The sequence below is a fragment of the Felis catus genome, chromosome B3 (assembly GCF_018350175.1).
Source record: "Felis catus isolate Fca126 chromosome B3, F.catus_Fca126_mat1.0, whole genome shotgun sequence".
NCBI lineage: Eukaryota > Metazoa > Chordata > Mammalia > Carnivora > Felidae > Felis > Felis catus.
Genome location: NC_058373.1, coordinates 77,165,222 through 77,171,221, shown reverse-complemented (window position 1 = coordinate 77,171,221; position 6,000 = coordinate 77,165,222).

Genomic DNA, 6,000 nt, shown 5'->3' with positions numbered 1-6,000 from the left:
ATTCAAGGGCTATTATGGTAAATAGTTGTTAACTGAGCAGGCATTATGTTAGATAGGTCTGTTGTTCGCAAATTATTTTTAGCTCTATTTTTCTGAAAGAGAAAAACTGAGTCAGAGACATTAATAAAATCACTACAATATTTTGTAAGGGAGTAGAGATTTCAAAACACTGAGCTTGAAAGACAGTTCACAGTAATGTTTTCTTAACAGAAACACACACACATAATTACTAATGTAACAGTCTGTCTATAGTGGAAAAGCAACAGTTTTATCACATGCTTATATCTGCAGACATCAAAACTATGGAAGTCAAGAATATCTTTATTTTCACTACAGTCTCAGAAAGTCATGAAAAAAGGCTCAAGGTTTCATTTCATTTAAGGACTATTGCTAGGCAAGATGCAATTACTTTTTGTAGAGTTTATTTCAAGAATAACTATGTTGTTTCCCTCACCCCACACTGCGGTATGATGTCCTTAATCGTAATGGCTGTAGGGCAAGGGCTCAGTTTGCTTCATCAGTTTATCATCAAGAAGACAAAAAGGACTAGATTAGAGATATTACACAATTCGGCCCTAAAGAAGATGTGCACAATGTTGCTATAGGCAGGACATGGTATAATCCGCTGACCCATGTGGCGAATGTGCTGGTTTTTCATGGGCCCGGAATACTTTCAGCGTCATTACGAAAGCACAAAATCTGCATGTCAAATTAATTTGTGCTCTCTTCACCTCACATTGATTAACACAAATTAAGTTTCACACTAATCACCTAGAGCAGTTAACAAGTAGTAGTATCAAATTCCATGACTTTCCCTCACTATAATTTTAAAACTACTCTTTCCCCAATTCCTATTTAATAGAATCCTGTAGTGTTCATTTCAAAGAAGTCATGTAAAATGAAGGTGCTCACAGCATGCCTCAGATTTTCTCAGCGTTGAAATATAGAGTTTGGAGACACGTGTGTATTTCATAGCTAACTTGGTTTCAAAAAATGGTCCCAATAATTAGTGAAGTAACAAGTGTGGTTTTAAACATCTTAAATATTCTATGAATTTGCATCAAGAAAACCCAGAGGCATATCATCAAACCCTGGATTGTATTCATTTACATAAAAAACCAAATGTAGAGGTATCACATCAAAGCAAGTCCTAATATGAACAAATGTGAGGTTTTAAACTGCTCTTCTTATAATGTTGTTTTCTATTACCTCCTAAGGGAGTTAGTGAAAGAGGAAGTTTTGTTGAGAGTCCCCATTTCAAGTGTTTGTATAACAACTCCCCTTAATTTTAGGTTTCATACACATAAATACATGGAGAGATACCATGAAAGACCTACAATAAAGCATATGCTAAATATCAAAGGGGGAATAGATTTTATTAATAAACAATACGGCTTTATATTTTATGATAGAGAACATGAGAATGATACACCAATAAAAAGTCAAGGTAAGTACTTAAGTCTAGTGAGAAGTTGTTCCTGCCAAGGTCAAAGAGGTTGCTGCCTGTGTTCTCTTGTAGGATTTTGATGGTTTCCTGTCTCACATTTAGGTGTGTCACCCATTTTGAATTTATTTTTGTGTATGGTGTAAAATAAGTGGTCCAGTTTTATTCTTCTGCATGTCACTGTCCAGTTTTCCCAAAACCATTTGTTGAAGACACTGTCTTTTTTCCATTGGATATTCTTTCCTGCTTTGTCGAAGATTCGTTGACCGTTGTGGGTCTGATGCATAGTATCTTGTTAAATGTTTAAACATTTGAAATAAAATTGTGTCGATAAAAATTTATACAAATTGGGGGCTGGGGGGCTCAGTTAATTAAGTGTCAGACTTCGGCTCAGGTCATAATCTCACGGTTTATGAATTCAACCCCCATTCGGTCTCTGTGCTGACAGTTCAGAGCCTGGAGCCTGCTTTGGATTCTGGGTCTCCCCCTCTCTCTGCCCGTCCCTCACTCACGCTCTGTCTCTCTCAAAAATGAATAAGCTTAAAAAAAATTTTAAATTATAAGACATGACATCTTCAAGAGTGGACTTTTATCTTATATCCCTGGTACAATCCTTGGTACGTACTGGATTCTTAATATATTTTCTATATTGATTAATTAACAAAAAGTACTAGGCACTTTATAGGACATGAAGTATTAAAAATGGAATACACTGGGGCGCCTGGGTGGCGCAGTCGGTTAAGCGTCCGACTTCAGCCAGGTCACGATCTCGCGGTCCGTGAGTTCGAGCCCCGTGTCAGGCTCTGGGCTGATGGCTCAGAGCCTGGAGCCTGTTTCCAATTCTGTGTCTCCCTCTCTCTCTGCCCCTCCCCTGTTCATGCTCTGTCTCTCTCTGTCCCAAAAATAAATAAACGTTGAAAAAAAAATAAAAATAAATGGAATACACTGAAGACTCAGCCCTCAAAGAAATTATAGTCTAATGGAAGAGCTCATAGATACTGAGAAGTAATCAAACTAATTAGTAATGAGAATAAAATATAGATCTATGCAGTTCATTTAGATAAACATGAGTCCATATTTTGAAGCACTGAAATGGTGAGCTTAAAAAAATCCTACCAGAATAGTTGGAGCTATCATTTATAAACTTTGAATATCAGATGAAGTTCTTATGTGGTCCTATTTAATTTATAGAGTTGTAAATCACAGAGCAATGGTAGTGTTCCTGAACTACTCTAGTGACTGAATAGATTTGTTTCACTGCCTAATTTTGAGAATAAGGCTTACTCTGAATCATCTACCAAGTTCTTTCCTATCAAAATCATTTGAGTGATGATCTCAAATTCCTACATGTAGGGAAAGATGTATTGTTCTTTACTTTATAATTAGGTTACTAAACAGAGGCAAGTCTTTCTGAAATGGTAGACTAAGGACCTCTGATAAATAGCTCCTTTGTAAGAGCGATCAAAATACAGGAAAAATTTGTCTAAGTCAACTTTTTCAGAATTCTGGAAATGACAAAAAGCTTTCAAAATCCAAGAAGTATCTGTTCAAGAAAAATGTCTGAATCTCAGTAAGAAGAGTGGATTTGTGGTGTTTTAACTTGCCCTATCATATTCTCCTCTTGCCAGATCTGTGGTAGCCTTAAAAATCAGTAACCTAAGAGTCATTGGAGGGAGAGGAACAGATCTGGAGCTTCCATAAAAGTCCCATTCCTAGAGAAGTGTTACTATTTGAGCTCTGTAGCAGCTCTCTGGACAAGGCCCTCTTGCAAGGCTTTTCATCATTTGATCTGACTCAGCTTGTCCAGTGGAAAGTCTTATCTCAAGGTGTTTGTTGAAAGCAGTTAGCATCAGTTATTTAATCTTGAAGCTGCCAGAGACAGTGATACCAGCTGTACCAAATAAGAGGAGAGCCAAAAAATGTTTTAAAAGTAAAAAAACAGTTTATGAGATACCCATATGGGACTTTGATAGACTCCAAAATAATCCTAGGTTTGTGTGTATGCCCCAGAATCCCTGACAGTCCCCTAACCCATCCATCACCTCTAGGTGACCTTCAGGATATGCACAAGCTAGAAATGAATAATGCATAATTGTAAACTGGAGAGTTGAAGTCATGTCCCACCACACACACAGGGCCCTTCTGCAAAGGTTGGAGACTTATTGGTTCAAGCCATTTAATAAAATATCTGTCCAATTATCAGCTGATCACTGTTAACTGTAGCAGGTACTTCAGTGAGCACACATGAATTAGTCAAGGAGAAACATTACACAAACAGTAACAACAACAAAACCTAATGATGAATAGGAATCTTTTTTTTCTAGAGTATCCACGTAATATTATTTCAAATGTTCAGTTTTCTACAAAAAAAAATGAGACATGCAAAGAAATAAAAAGTATGGCCCATATACAAAAAAAAAAAAAAGACAGGAAGAAAAGAAGGAAGGAAGGAAGGAAGGAAGGAAGGAAGGAAGGAAGGAACCCAATGAAGTCATTAAAACCATCTTTTAGGAAAACCAAGTGTTGGACTTACTAGACAAATTTAAGCAATCTGCTACTATAAATATTTTCAAGAAACTAAAGGAGAATTAAAGGGAAGTATGAGAACAATATCTCACTGTATAAAGAATTGCCAATCAAGATACCAACATAATTCAAAAACTACCAAATATCATTTTTTTAGTGGAAAAGTAAAATTACCAAAATGAAACTTCACCAGAAATGTTCAAAAGTAGATGTGAATTCACAGAAGAAAAAATCAACCAACTCGAAGATAATTCAGTTGACATTTCTCAATTATTTCTGTTGGAACAGAAAGAAAAAAGAATGCACAAAACTAATCAAAGTCTCAGAGAACCATTGGATACTTTTAAATGTACTAAAGTATGCATAAAGGTAGTCAAGAAAAACAGAAAACAGAAGCAGAGAGAACATTAGAATGAATAATTACTAAAAACTACCAAAATTTGATGAGGAATATTAATTTGCATATGTGAGAAGTTCAATCAACTCCAAACAGTTTAAACTCAAAGCTATCCATACCCAAATATACCCACTATCAGAAATAGTGAAAGGCCAAGTGATAATGGGATGATTCAAAGTGTTGAAGGAAGCTGTCGACCAAGAATTACCACACTCAACTCCTGGACACAAAGTTTTTGTATATTATTGAAATTAAACTGACACTAATCTAAACTAGATTTTAAAATTTTTTTTTAAAAATGTTTATTCATTTTTGAGAGCAAAGCACAAGCAGGGGTGGGGCAGAGGGAGAGGGAGACACAGAATCCGAAGCAGGCTCCAGGCTCTGAGCTGTAAGCACAGAGCCCCACGTGGGGCTCGAACTCACTAATTGCGAGATCAAGACCTGAGCTGAAGTCAGATGCCTAAGTGACTTGAGCTACCCAGGCACCCCTAAACCAGATTGTTTTAAGTTGTTACTTTATAATCCCCAGGGCAACCATTTTAAAAGAAAAAGATGTACCATGCAAAGAATAATCAAAAGGGAGCTGAAGTGGCTATATTAATCTCATATCCAATAGACGTTAAGACAAAAATTGCTACTAGAGAAAAAGAAAAACATTTTCCAATGGAAAAAAGGTCAAGTCATCAGGAAGATATAACAATTATAAGCATTTACGCATGTAGTAAAAGAGCCCTCAAAATGCATAAATCAAAAACTGACATACATAAAGGGATAAAAAGATAATTCAAAAATAATAATTGGAAACTTCAATATCCCACTTTGAATAACAGAAAACTAGGCAGAGTGACAAGGAAATAGAAGACTCAAACAACATTATAAACCAAGCAGATCTAAGAGACATCTATAAAACACTCAACCCAACAACAGAGAAAAACATTCTTCTCAAATGCATATAGAATATTCTCTAATACAGACCATATATCAGGCCATAAAACAAAACTCAATAAATGTAAAATGGTATAACTGATACAAAGTTAAAATACTAGAAATCATGAAGAAATGTGTTCTGTTACCACAATAAAATGAAATTAGAAATGGAAGAAGCAAATTAGAGTATTTCATAAATATGTGGAAACTAAACAATGCATGCTTAAGTTTATAATGGGCTAAGGAAGAAATTAAAATGGAAATTAGTAAATACTTTGAGATGTATGAAGATAAATACACAATATGCCAAAACTTAAGGAATGCGGTTAAAACTGTACATGGAAAAAATATATTTATGGATACCTATGAATATAAAAGAAAGATTTCTAATCACCTTATTCTTCCACATTAAGAAACTAGTAAAAAGAGCAAAGTAATCTCAAACCAAGGTCAAAAAGGAAATAATAGAAATCAGAGTGGAAATAAATTAAATAAAGAATAGGAAAAAATAGAGAAAACTGACAGAATAAAAACGTGGTTCACTAATCTTCCATTAGACTGAACAGAAACAGGTGTTGAGAAGGATGTGGAAGAACTGCAATCCACACACTTTACTAGAAACACAAAATGGTGCAATGACTTTGCAAAACTCTTTGGCATTTCCTCAAAATTGTTGTAAATAGAGGTATTGTATAACCCAGCA